The sequence below is a fragment of the Perognathus longimembris genome, chromosome 11 (genome assembly GCF_023159225.1).
Source record: "Perognathus longimembris pacificus isolate PPM17 chromosome 11, ASM2315922v1, whole genome shotgun sequence".
NCBI classification, from domain to species: Eukaryota; Metazoa; Chordata; class Mammalia; order Rodentia; family Heteromyidae; genus Perognathus; species Perognathus longimembris.
The window spans coordinates 52989810-53004498 of NC_063171.1; positions in this window are offsets into that span (position 1 = coordinate 52989810).

Below are 14689 nucleotides of genomic sequence, written 5' to 3' on the forward strand. Positions count from 1 at the left end.
CAAGGAGGAGACACTTAGGGAGGAAGCAAGGCCCAGATAAGCTACAGTTGTGGGAGGCAAGCTCCATTTGTCTACTGCAGGAAGGCTGAGCAGGTTTGCAGTCTGACTTGCCCTTGTAGTGACAAACCTCAGAATCTCCATCTTTATTTTCTCTGTGTAGCTGCCTGAGTGGTTTCCCATACTAAAAAGGAAATGACCTGATGATTAGAAAAATTGTGCTCTACTGTTGATTTAATCTTTATCATCCTCTTCTGGCACTAGTTGGATTACCCAACTCCTTTTAGACTAGGTAAGTGAGGTTAGACCAATTGGGCAACAGAAGATGCTGAGATCAGCATCTCTAATCTTATCCTCCCCACACCCCACCCCCACCCCAGGGGCTAAGTCTCCAGCTGTGGTACTGTCAGGGCCCCAAAGCTCCCAGAATGAAGATGTGGCTATAGCACCATCAGGCTCATGAGGACTCAAATAATCTTGATTCCACATGACCTGTTTCTTAACAGAAACTAACAGTGAACAGCAGTTGTCTACTAAGTGTCAGGTTCTCTGGTAGGTGCTCTATATACGTTAGCCCATGAATTGCTGGCTATGTTATTATCTCTGTTTTATACAGGTGAGGAAATCGTACTGAGATTACGTCACTGACCCAAGGTTCCCCTCTAAACAGTAAACTCCATGAGAATAAAGGACTGCCTTATTAATAATGACTCCCTCCCACCTAGAGCAGACAGTGCTAGACACAGGAAGATGTCCAATAGTTCTTAGCTAAGGATGAGGATAGTTTAAGTAGTGTAACACTGTCCTACTATGTATGAAGCCCTAGGTGTGATCCCCAGCATTAAAAAAATGAGTAGATGAATGGCTAGGTAAATCAAAGAAAAGAGGAATATATCCTCCAGAAAGAGCAGAGAGGAATATATTCTTTAGGCTAACAGCAAACTGTCCTTCTAAACTTTCCCTTCTCCTTGTCTTTATCCCATTGAGTGTTTTGAATGGGAAGTGTCTAACTTCTTTGTGGGCGTCCATGTGGGTTGATAATTTTGGAACACTTGTGAATCCTGGGCCTAGAGTCATGACCAAGACAGGTGAGTCATATTCTCTATGCAGAATACCCTCCACACTAGCTGCTGTCAGCAGGAAAAGCAGTCTCTAGCCCATCATCTGCTCTCGTTCAATTTATTTTACCTTTCTGTAACAGCAGACCAGTTCTGCTGAGGGTAGGGTCAGGGTAACAGCTGGCCTTAGGACCCTTCTGTACTCTGAAATTCTGCCAACTTCACAGGCTTTCCTAGCCTCTTCCATGCCTTCTCTTGGACCAGATGTCACTGAGATCCTGGGAGTGGTATTCAATGTCTACATGGGCCCCACTGTGCTTTTCTAGGCAAGTATATAACAGAAGCTGTCAAGCTGGGTGCCACTGGCTCACTACTAGTAATCCTTACTACTCAGGAGGGTGAGATCTGAGGATCAGGCTTCAAAGCCAGCCTATGCTGCAAAGTCCAGGAGACTCTTATCTCCAATTAACCATCAAAAAGCTAGAAGTAGAGCCGTGACTCAAGTGGTAGGGCACTAACCTTGAGCAAAAAATCTAAGGGACAGCACCTCTAGTTCAAGTCCAAGTACTGGCACCAATAACAAACAAATAACAACAAAACCAGAAGTTGTCAGTGGGTAATTATTTGGCCTCTTTTCAGAGGGTATATATCTTCTCCCATCCTCAGAGATAAAGGTTTAGAAGTACAAGTGCCCCTGAAACACGCAACACATTGATTTAAAGGCACTCAAGTAAAAAAAGAGCTGGAGCAGAAAGAACACAAAGTTTAGGGGGATCAAACAGAGGTGGAAGTGGCTTGGAATCCATCACAGACTATTGAGTACTCGAAACACAACCTACCAGCTCTCATTTATGTTGTAGGTTATTCAAGCCTCTATGGTAGGTCACACTAGGTGGCTGAATTCTTGCTTCAGAGACTCTTCATCTGGAAACAAATGATAGCCCAGGAGAATAGAGAAAACCCAAACCAGGTCACTGTACCTGTAAAAAAAATGCTCAGATCAAATTCTGACTAGTGGAGTGATGGTACTAAAAGTTCAATGGAGACTCCATTCAGATTTTGCCTTTCATAAATGTCTGCCATTTTCCTTATGAAGCATTTATAGTCTTCGGGTGTGCAAGGGTACTCCACCTGGATTACCAGCCATATGACTATTCCAAACATCAATGCCTTGGCCTAAAGGGATCCCAAGTAGTTTCATTGCTAGCAACTACACTGGATAAAGCAGATACAAGATCACAGGGAGAAGTGGCAACGTGCTTTTTTCTTGGTGCCAGTACTGGGGCTGGAACTCAGGGCTTCATGCTCTCACTTAGCTTTTTAGAGCCATACCCCCACTTCTAGCCTGGTTACGTGGAGTAAGAGTCTATCAGATTTGACTATTTGAACTGGCTTTAAACTGTGATTCTTAAATCCCAGCCTCTTGTGTAACTAGGATTGCAGGCATGAAATACCAGCATCATGTAAGAAGCATGCTTTCTAAAACAGATCAGTCTACCTTTGTAGTCTTGGAATAACAGAGCATTAAGCTATGGGAGGGACAGGTCCTACGTTCAAACCCTAGAATTGTCCCCCCAACAGAAGATAAATAAATAAAGTAATAGATTCAGAGAACATGTTTTCAATTCTGCATTTCCCCCTCTCAAATTCTGTGTCTTGGTTAATATTGTTTGGGTACACTAATCTCACACTTAATAGAAATGAAGACCTTTTAATTGTGCATCTTCAGTTAACAGTGCTGTGGAAATGGAGTTCATCACTCTCCAGGGCCTCCATGTCACCATTCCTGATGGGCTGTGGTCAAAGAGGAACTGTATCTGAGTGTCAATTCACAGTAGAGGAGAACAGTTGAAATCAGAGGTCCTAGAGTTAGAATGATCTAGGTTTAAATGTGACTCTATGACTTCCTACTGTGACCTTTCTATACTTAGCTTTCTCCATCTATAAAGTGGAGAATTCTGTACTTCCATTGTGTGTTTCATTATAGAATCATTGTGAGGGTTAAGTTAAATATGATAGGAAAATCCCTATTACCCAGTAGATACTTAATGCACAGTGGCTATTTACAATTGTTGTGGTGGTTGATATTCTTGGATATGATACTTACATCTTGATGGTCTATGTGTGCACTTTCTACAATCAGCAAGAGACCTCTAAGGCTTAAGTCTTGCGTTTCTCTCAGCAGATTCCCTCTTACCTTCCTGGGATTGTAAGATTCCCTGCTTTAAGTATCTCAGGTTACAATCAGCACAAAACACTTCCCCTAAAAGGCAAATGAACTAAATGAACCATTGTGGTCACCTGCTGCCTTCTGGCCTGGAGAACACCTCCAGACTCCCTAGATCCCAATGAATCTAGAACACAAGTTAGCCCTTGATTTTTTTGAGGCAGGAGCCTTCCTCTATTCCTCCTACCCTCATTGTTCCACCCTGATGAACACAGATCAAAAATAATTATAAGAGGAGGATTATTAGATCAGCTTACACTCTCAAAGGCTGAATAGCTCCACAATGGTTGTATACACACTAAAGAGACAGGGAAAACAGTAGCTGCTCAGTTCAAGCAGCTGCCAACCTTAGAACAAGAGGGACCAACAACACAGCCCCAGACTGAGGCTGAAGGCCTGAAGCATCCTGGAGAATTACTGGTGCAAGTATGCATTCAAAGGTTGAAAAGTCTGGAGTAATGTCCATGGAAGTCAGTATCAGGGGAAAAGAAAACCACAGATAGATAGATAGATAGATAGATAGATAGACAGACAGACAGACAGACAGACAGACAGACAGATAGATAGATAGATAGATAGATAGATAGATAGATAGATAGATAGATAGATAGATAGATATCCACTCAAGAAGGGTCAAGCAAACATGTGTACAAATTTTCTCTTCCCTTCTCTTTTCTATTCTGCCTTGGTTTCAGTTTATTGGTTAGCAGCATCTGAGTTCAGATGGGGTCTTCTTCACTCAGTTTGCTGTCCCACACAATAACCTCTGGGAACACCCTCACAGACACACCAGAGGTGTGCTTCCCCACTTTTCTAGGTGTCTCTCAGTCCAGCAACATTGATAACCCAAACCAATCATTAACTATACCGTGATTGTCCCTTAGGGATGACTTTTCCTTCATTTTAGCTTTCATTTCTGCCAATATTCCTAGTAAACAATATCCCCCAGCATTTCCAAAGTGGAGATTATGCTTTTGCTTGTACTTTCCCAGAAGGGTAGTCATTATTTCCATTCTGTTCCTATAATCCTAACCATACCTAGTGATATCAAAGTCTATTGTCTTCTGCAGAAGACCCACATCCCCAAAGACCTCCATCCTATTTCCATAGTCCAATTGCTCTTAAATCACATCAATGTCTTGGCCTACTTGTTCATCTCACAGCTTCACTCCTAGTTAACCATCCCATTATATCTTCTAGGTAGCTCATCCCCTCTCCGAAACCAAGGTAGAAGAAAACCCCTCCAAGGAGCTCACAGGGCATCCTGTGCTCACCCGCTGCACTGGAATGGTGGGTCTACCTCTGCCTCCCACACTAAACTGACTTTCAAGAAGGCTGAAGCCATGGGTCCTTCATTTCTATGTCCCTTAGGGCTTAGTACTGTGCCTAATATATGGTGAATGTAAAATGTATGTTAATAGTAAGAAGAAGGGGAAGGAAGAAACATAGAAAGTAAGAAAGAAGCCAGGAATGCGGGTGCATTTCTGTAATGGAAGTTCTCAGGTGGAGAAGACAGACAGAATACATATTCAGGGTCAGCCTGAGCTATATAAAAAAAAATGAAAGTGAGAAAGGAGGAAGAATAGAGAAAAACATCCATCCCAGGAAGAAGGGAGTAATAACAGGTTGATTCTATTTCTAGAAGATTTCCCAATGGCCCTGACCAGTGAAGCTAAAACCCATCTTTCTCTGTATTTAATCTTTCAACTTTCCCCTCCCTGTTATTAGTATAAAAACAGAATGAGTTTATATGGACTTATTTTAAAAGTTGGCAAAATAATCATGGGTGTTTTTGGAGCCCTGGGTCCATCAGCAAGTCTTATAAAATACTCTCAATTGACAGCAGGGCATAAAACCATCATGAAACACAAACACTGGACTTTCTCCTGGTCACAGATATGAGCTCCATGTCATGGTCAATCACTTCTTGTGTATGTGAGCATTCCACAGCTAACAAACATTTCCACACACATACAGGGAGAGAGGGAGAACACAAAAAGCTCTTAGGAATTTTTTTTCCTGGTAATAACCACTTTATGAGTATCTCCACAAATGTAGAAGAGTGAGAACTCAGAAAAATATATGGGGAAACAAAACAGCCAGAGAATAAAGAAAGTATTTCTCTGGGTGCACATACACACAAAGTCAGCAGTTCAACTTCACTAACAATGTTTTACTCAGATTAATAATTAAATGGCCTTGTGTATTTTGAATAGAAGCCAACACTTAGCAAGGAGAGGTGATAGAGAAGCATGCATATATGGTATCCATGTTTGGAATGAAAACCAGCCAATCCACCATGCAGATGGATTGCATTCATCCCATCTATCTCCTCGAAAAAAAAAAAAAAAAAAAAAAAACAAGACAGAGTCTCACTATGTAGCTACAAGCTAATCTGGATTGTCATATATAGCCGAGGCTGGACTTGAACGCATAATCTTCCTGGCCCAGCCTCCCAAATGTTGGAATTTCAAGTATGCACCACCATCCCCAGATGTCTTCTCAATTAAAAAAAAACACCTCATTGTTTGTTTAACTCAATTTTTTGTTGAACTCAAAATTACACAGATGGATTAGGGATGAGGCATAAGGAAAGTTCAATATATAAACTTCAGTCAAATCCATCCAATTCAATCATTGCTGTCTCTACATAGAATAGAAGCCATCATCTGACTGTGATGCTAGAGCTTTGCTGGTTGTGATTGGAGTACAGCTCCGCTGGACTTTGGGATCTACTCTCCTTTGAGATCTGTCATTTCCCTTCAGCAGCACATGCTCCTTAGATTTCATTCCATTCCTCTCGACAGAGTAAAGCTTCCTCACGTGGTACTTGGGGCTCAGTGATTAGAAATCATATGTGAGTTATATCTCAGGGCACGGGGAAGATAAGAATGATTGCAGAAAAAGATAATCTACTACAGGTTAATTTCCTCCCCCTCCTCCCCTCTTGCAGTACTGAGGGTTGGATTTGGAGCCTTGAACTTGCTAGGTAAGTACTATGTTAATTGAGCCATACCTCTAGCCTTCATTAGTTTTAAATAATGTCAAATGACCCAGAGGGGACAAGAGAAAGAAGAGGAAGAAATGAGTTAGGAAGCCCAATGAGTGCTTAAACAGGAAACAAGAAAGATATTGTGAAGGAAGAGGCATCCTTGGGGAAAAGGCCTATGCCATAGCAGAGGATTATCTTCCCCAAATCAAGGATGGTGGGTGCTTCCAAGAGAGAGTGTTCTGCTCCAGGCATCTACCCATCTGCACCAAAGAATTTATTTCCCATGTAATAGAAAAAGTTGCTTCAATCTATACTCTTCCACATCACCATTGAGGGCCCAAATAAATCATACTGAAAGGTATCAGTAGTGTTTTCTTCTGAAGGTTGCTTCATCAAGATCTCATTGTGTCTAAAGTCAGTGTTATTGAGCCACCATTCAGCACATGCAACGCAATGGAAAAGAATAGGCTGGGCTGTGATGAGCCATTGTATCCTCTCATCTACTCCCCTTTATGACCTGGGCCAGAGAAAGCAGAGGGCAAGGTATGCACAGCCAACTGGCCTTTATAGGAATTTCAATCAAGACCATGACCTTACTTGTCCTCTGTTCCAGTCCCTGGGCTAACCAGCCCACACACAACCTGCCTGGCAGACCCACCATGTTATCACTTGGGGTCAAGTTGCACCCTGCTCTTGGTGTACCAAGTGTACAAATTGGGGAAATCATGTAAAATGTCAGGAGAATGTAAACATCCCCAGCACTAGTCTCCCAGGGATTCGTCATTGGAACAAAAGTCACTTCCTTCCCAGCCCTTTTTCTTTCAGTCCAGCCTTTCCTATGCGATAGAACAATATCATTAAAACCTCCAGTTAGTGTGATGATCTAAGTTAGCTGAGTTTCACTATTTATGCAGTGTGGTGAAAAGATTGCATAGGCAGAATGTGAAAATTCCCTCTGGGTATTTACTCTTTTTTTTTATTTTAAACCAACACACTAATGCCACTCGGTGTCAATTATTTCTAAACAATTTTACAGAGCTGTGACAATCACAAAACTTCCCTTCTGCCACAGACTAGTGGCAGCAAACTCAGGAGCTGGTCTCAGAAGACAAAAGGTGAAATCAATTCTGATGATTGCTGTTAAATAGAATCCATTTTGACTGAGAAGAAAAGGAAATTGTTCTAACTTAAAAAAAAAAAAATCAGCCAGGCACTGGTGGCTCACACCTGTAATCCTAGCTATTCAGGAAGCTTAGTTCTGAGGATCACAGTTCAAAGCCATCCTGGGCAGGAAAGTCTGTGACTCTTATCTCCAATTAACCACCAAAAAGCTAAAAGTGGAGCTGTGGCTCAAATGGTAGAGTGCCAGCCTTGAGTGAAAATGCTAAAGGACAATGCTCAGGCCCTGAGTTCAAGCCCTATGACCAGAATAGAGAGAGAGAGAGAGAGAGAGAGAGAGAGAGAGAGAGAGAGAGAGAGAGAGAGAGAGAGAGAGAGAGAGAGAAATTTTAACAAATGAGAAGTGAGAAAAAAATTGAGCAATGGGAATGTATTTGTTAAACAGCTTTCATAGGACATTTTCCTTTAAAGGTCTCCCTAGCCCCAAATAATACTCCTGCCTCAAATCCACCTCGTATTGCTTAAGTCTCTGTGCTCCTCCTCCAGATAACTTTCGCTTCCAGATCACTTTCTCTGGCTTCCCTGAGCAGGAAGATTCCCTTGTGCTGGTGAGCAGTCTTTCTGAAGAGTAAGCATTATCCATTTCTTTCTTGCCTAAACATTATGTCTGGTTCAAGAACTCTACAGAATAAAATACTGTGTATGCATGCGTGTGTGTGTGTGTGTGTGTGTGTGTGTGTGTGTGTGTACGTGCATGCATGTGCATCCTGGGGCTTGAATTCAGGGCCAGGACACTTCCCTAAACTTTTTTGCTCAAGACTAGTGCTTTACCATTGGAGCCAAAGCTCTACTTCAACTTTTTGGTGGTTAATTAGATATGAGAGTCTCATGGACTTTCATATCTCAGCTGGCTTCAAACAATGATCCTCAGACCTCAGCCTACTGAGTAGTTAGGATTATGGGTGTGAGCCACCAGCACCCATCTTAAATCACTCTTAATTTGGTCCACAAGTCCCTTGTGACACTTTTCCTTCCCACTTGGCCCCACTTATCTTCTGCCACCCCAATGTGCATCCTTTGTCCTTGTTGCTCAGGCTTCCCTGAATTCTGTCTTTACTATGTAACATCTGTCCATTGCTTTTGTACCTGCTGTTCTTCCTATTTGCAATGTCCTTCTTTAAGTCTGAAAGGTAAACTGAGGCTTCAAGATTTAGCTCAAATGCAGGAAATATTACAATAGCTGATTTTGAGGTATACTGTAGAACTATAGTAACAAAATAGCATGGCACTGGCTCAAAACCAGACATGTAGAATGATGGAATAGAATACAGGATCTAGAGTCGAGTGCTGGTAGCTCACATCTGTAATTCTAGCTATGCAGGAGGCTGAGATCTGAGAATCAAGGTTCAGAGTCAATCCAGGCAGGAAAGTCTGTGAGGCTCTTATCTCCAATTAACCAACAGAAAACCAGAAGTGGCAGTGTTGCTCAATGTGGTAGAGTGCTGGTCTTGAGCAAAAGAGCTCAGTAACAGTGTCCAGGCCCCCAGTTCAAGACCTATGACTGAGGGCTGGGAAAATGGCCTAGTGGCAAGAGTGCTTGTTTCGTATACATGAAGTCCTGGATTTGATTCCCCAGCACCACATATATAGAAAAGGCCAAAAGTGGCTCTGTGGCTCAAGTGGCAGAGTGCTAGCCTTGAACAAAAAGAAGGCAAGGACAGTGCTCAGGCCCCGAGTCCAAGGCCCAGGACTAGAAAAAAAAAAAAAAAGACCTACGACTGACAAAAATTGAAAAAAAAAAAAAAAAAAAGGAATATAGGACCCAGATATAAGTCCGTGCATCTACAGTTGCTTGATTCTCAATAAAGGTGCCCAAAACTTACATTAGAGAAAAGATAGCCTCTTAAATTGTTCTGGGAAAACTGGATGTCCACAGGCAGAAAACTGAAACTAGATCCTTATCTTTCACCTTGAGCAAAAATCAATTCAAAATGGATAAGATAGTATAAGATCTGACACAATGAAACTACCAGTCTAAAGTAGGAGAAGCACTTCAAGACATTGGAATAGGTAATCGCTTTCTGAGTAAGACTCTAATTAAACTCAGGAAATAAGGATTGGCAAAGGGGATTTCACTAAATAACAAAGCTTTTACACAGCAAAGGAAATAATTAGTAGAGTGAATATACAGCTTACAGAACAGGAGAAAATCTTTGCCAGCTATTCATCCAATATTAAGAATAACTGAACTGAATGGCTCACACCTATAATCCCAGCTACTCAAGGAGGCTGACTGAGGATTGAGGTTCAAACCTAGGAGTCTCTTATCTCCAATTAATCAGCCTAAGTTGGAATTCAAGAGGTAGAGTTTGGATATAAAGATAAGAAGAAAAGAAAAAATCTAATCAATGAGTGGGCAAATGAACAGAAGAGATGGTTCTCCAAAGAAGTGCAAATGTCAATAAATAGATGGAAAACGTTGGTTATGTTTAACCTTCAGGGAAACAAATCATTTCATTTTACTTGAGTCAAAATGACTATCAAGAAAACAAACAGCAGCAAATACTGGTAAAGATTTGGGAGGAAGAACGTTTATACACTATTGATAGGAATGTAAATTAGTTCAGCCACTATGGTAATCAGTACAGAGGTTCCTCAAAAACCTAAAAATAAACTGAGCACAGTTGGCTTATGCCTGTAATACTAACTACTCAAGAGGCTGAGATCTGAGGATCATGGTTCAAAGCCAGCCTGAGCTGGAAAGTCCATGAGACTCGTATCTACAATTAATCACAGAAAAATCTGGAAATGGAGCTATGGCTCAAGTGGTAGAATGCTAACCCTGAGAAAAAGAAGCTCAGAAACAGTGCCCAGGCCCAGAGTTCAAGCCCTAGTACCAGCAAAACAAAACAAAATGAATAAGAATGTAATTTTCCAGGTGCTAGTGGCTCACACCTGTAACCTTTTTTTTTTTTTTTGCCAGTCCTGGGTCTTGAACTCAGGAGTTGGGCCCTATCCCAGAGCCTTTTTGTTTTCAAGGCTAGCACTCTACCCACTGAGCCATAACACCACTTCTGGATTTTTCTGTGTATGTGGTACTGGAAATGAACCCAGGGCTTCATGCATGGTAGACAAGCACTCTACCACTAAGTCACATTCCCAGCACCTGTAATCTTAACTACTCAGGAGGCTGAGACCTGAAGATCCAGTTCAAAGTTATACCAGACAGGAAAATCCATGAGATTCTTTTCTCAAATTAGGCACCAAAGAAGCCAGAGTTGGAGCCATGGTGAATGTGGTAGAGTGATAATCTTGAGCACAAAAGCTCAGGGACAACACCCAGTAGCATCACACACACACACACACACACACACACACACACACACACACACACACACAGAGTATAAACAGAACAACCATAAACAATCCTACTAAACACTAAAAACTTGTAGGACTCTAAGTTGGTATACAATGGCCATTTTGCTTGTCCATGTTTAGTGAAGGACTTTTCAAAACAGTGAAGATGTGAAATCAGCCTACCTGCTACCTATGGAGAAATGGGTAAAGAAAATATAAAATATATACACAATGAAGTTTTATTCAATCACAAATAAGAATGAAATTATGATTATTTGTAGAAAATTGGAACTGAAAACGATCATATTAAGTAAGCCAGACTCCGAAATATATTAAAAAAAAATCAGTTGTTTCTTTTTCTCAATCATGGGATCTAGATTTTTTAAAAAGACTTTTTAAAGTAGGAGGGATACTATTTGGGAAAAGGGAGGAGATCGGAATAAGAAAGGATGGGAAATAAAATAGGGTAATTGGGACACAACTATGACCAGTCTACATTATACACATATGAAAATGACATAACAAAACCTATTATTTTAGCAGGATGCTAGTGGCTCATACTTGTAATCCTAGCTACTCAGGAGGCTGAAATCTGAGGATCATGGTTTAAAGCCAGCCCAGGTAGGAAAGTCTATGAGAGTCTTATCTCCAGTCAACCACCAAAAAAGCCAGAAATGAAGCAGTAACTCAAGTGGTAGAGTGTTATTCTTGAGCACAAAAGCCTAGGGTCAGTGCCCAGGCCAAAAGGTCAAGCCCTAGGACCATTACAAAAATGAAAAAAAAAAAAACCACTGTTTTGTACAATTAATGAATATATGCAAATAAAATATAGGCTAAATATGTGCTGAATAAATGGATGGGAAGAAAAAAAGTGAATGAGGAGGCTGGGTGTTGGTGGCTCATATCTGTAATCCTAGCTACTTGGAGGCTGAGAATTAGAGATCTGGAGGATTCTAACTTAGCAAGGCTGGGTATGCCGAAGAGGGGAAAGTAATGTAAATTGCTGCTTTCAAGGTGACCTTGGCAAAACTTTACCCCTTCCCCACAGTGGCACCATTTCAGGAATTCTAAAATGCAGATCGACAGAAGAAGAAAATAATTAAAAACAAATGAGCAAATAAGTAAAAAAGCAAAAATAAACACACACACTAAAAAACCCTCTGCCTTTGGTCTTCTGTCTGCCACTTTTGTTACCAGCTACCTGGAGAGTCCATTTGTCTGAGGCATTAGCCAGGGTGGTTGTGTGTCAATGTCTTCAGACTACCAAGTAGATTAGCATTCAAAATGGCCCCAATGGGAAAGCAGCTAGTATCTTCCTCAATCCCTCAATTACTTCCCTCCAACCTGAAGACCCTGTGTTAGCTTCCCAAGACCATCCTACCACCAATAATCCCTCGAAGGCCTTGACAGAGTCAGTCTTAATCCTCAAGATATCACTATTATGGGCTATCTGTCTGGTTCGTGTATATGCTTCACAATGTTTGGGTATTGAAACCTAATTCTTTGGTGTTGCACTGTTGGGAGGTGGGGCCTATTGGGAGGTGTTCAAGGAGATGAGGGTGAGGCTCTCATGAATGGATTAATGCTTTTCTCACAAGAGTGGGTTAGCTCAGGAATTTGGTTCCTTCTCTCTTCTGTAGGCACCTGCTCATGCATCTGCTTTCTGCCAGGAGTTAAAGCAGCACAAAGTTTTCCCCAGAAGCAGAGAAGATACTGACGTCTTGCTGTCAGACTTCTGACACTCCCGAACCAGCCAAAATAAACCTCTTTTCTTTATGTATTACTCAGATACACAGAAAACAAAATAAGACAGAACTCAAAGGCTAGGGGGAAAACTCCAGTGCTAGAGAGTCTGCCTTGTAAGTACAATAAGGCCATGAGTTCAAACTCCAGTATCATCAAAAAGGAAAGCCCTAAATAAACACCTAAGTTTAATTTCTGTAATTAAGGACTGCAGAAACAAAAAAAGACAGGACTCATCACAGCCCTACCTCTTGATTTGCTTTTGACACAGTGCTTGATATGTGGCAGAAAATATCTATTAATCTAATCCGCAAACCATCCTTTGAGGTAGCTATTTTTATTAACCTCTTTTTAATAAGAAGCCTGGAGAAAACAAGTGTAGAGAGGTCAAGTCACTGAGCGAGGTGACCCATTAACCAGTAAGTGACAGAGCCTAGAAAGGACTTTCTGAACTTTCTGGCTCTACAGCCCATGCTCAAATAGTTAGAGGATCTAGTCTTGTCCTTCTCTATGGTTGAACGTTAGGCAGTGGTGATCTATGACCCTCTAGAAGCCATTCACTATTACTAAGCAAATTACTAGGCATATTACAAGTCTGAGAAGCTGGCAGCGGCTGCCAGCAGTGGGAAGGATTCCCACTCCATCCACTTCTCTCTGGAATGCAAATGAGACACATTTTGGCAAAGCATTGCTTGGTAGGACAACTCCTTGTGGCCTCCAGGATTCTGTTACCTGTGCCTAGGGCCAACTTTAAGTGGGAGGGAGGAAATGTGACGTGCACAGTCCCAAAGGTCTCTGTGGAAAGGAGGGCCCCTTGCTTGATTTTATATTTTTTTGGGTGCCAGTACTAGAGCTTGAACTCAGGGCACTTAGCTTTTTCCTCTCAAGGCTAGTGCTCTACCATTTGAGCCACAGCTCCACGTCCAGCCTTTTGCTGATTAATTGAAGAGTTTCATGGACTTTGCTGCCAAGGCTGGCTTCAATCCTTAGGTCTCAGTTTCCCAAGTAGCTAGGATTACAGGCATGAGCCACCAGCCCTTGGCTCCATGTTCTGAAGTTTAATGCTCTGAAGTTGCCTTCTTAAAACTCCTGATGATTTTTTAACGGGATTCTGGCTTTTTATTTTGTGTGGAGTCTTTCATGTTAGGTAGCTGGCACTGGGTATGCTTTGTGTTGTCCATCTGATTCTTCTTGATTTTCTTTCTCCCTCTTGGGGCTTCTTCTCTAGCCTACAAGAATACACTTCTTATAATCTTGGTAAATTCCTGTCATTCTTAGATGTAAGGCGAGCATACAGGTCTACTCCAGTTCGTAAGAGGCTTTTGTTCTAATCTGCTTCTCCTGAAGATGATTAGGAATTTCTTTTCATAAGGCACTCAGACACTCTATCCTCCCACTCCCTTTCCATATTGACTTCACACCTCATTTCTCAGCTCCCTGACAATCTTGAGAACTAAGATAAAGGTTGTGAAGGCTGGAGTAGGAAGTCAGCAAAGAAAAGCCCTGATTAAAAGAGAAAAACCATCATCTAGATTTTTTAAAAAATAAATTTAGCCTGGCAGGGAAATGGGAGGCGCAGTCCAGCCAGCACAAACAGCGTGGAAAAGGCCCTGAGGAGGACTTTGCATACCAAGAGAAGTCCACTTTTACTGGCACTTGCAGAAAACAAGACGGAAAATAAACATACCTCTTGAATTGAGCTAATTTTTGAAATGTCTAAGCCTGTTGGAAGCAGGATTTTCAAGATCCTTGTGATAGATGATTATAGAAATAACATCTAATTTGTTCTGGTCTTGCATACAAACTCCTTTGCAAAAAAGGTTTGGTCCCTTTTTTAACAAGTAGTAGATTCTGTTGTTCTATACATTCAGTCTGGATTTGGCTATGTGACCTTCTTTGACCAATGGGAAGAGAACAAATGTGGTATGAGCAGAAGCTCTTGCTGGTAACTCTTTAGCCCCCATGTGAACAAGCCTGGTCCTGCTTCCCATGCAAAGAGGCTGCTGTACTTACTTTCCCAGGATTCCACAGGAGGCCCAGACATATGAATATGCCCATCCTAGAGCATGGAGCCTTATCCAGCCAAACCAGTCCAGACCAGAGCCATCCACTCAACTGACAGAATCATGAACTCTAATAAATGTTATTGCTATAGACTGAATGCATGCCCCTCCCCCCAAATGTATATGTATGCCA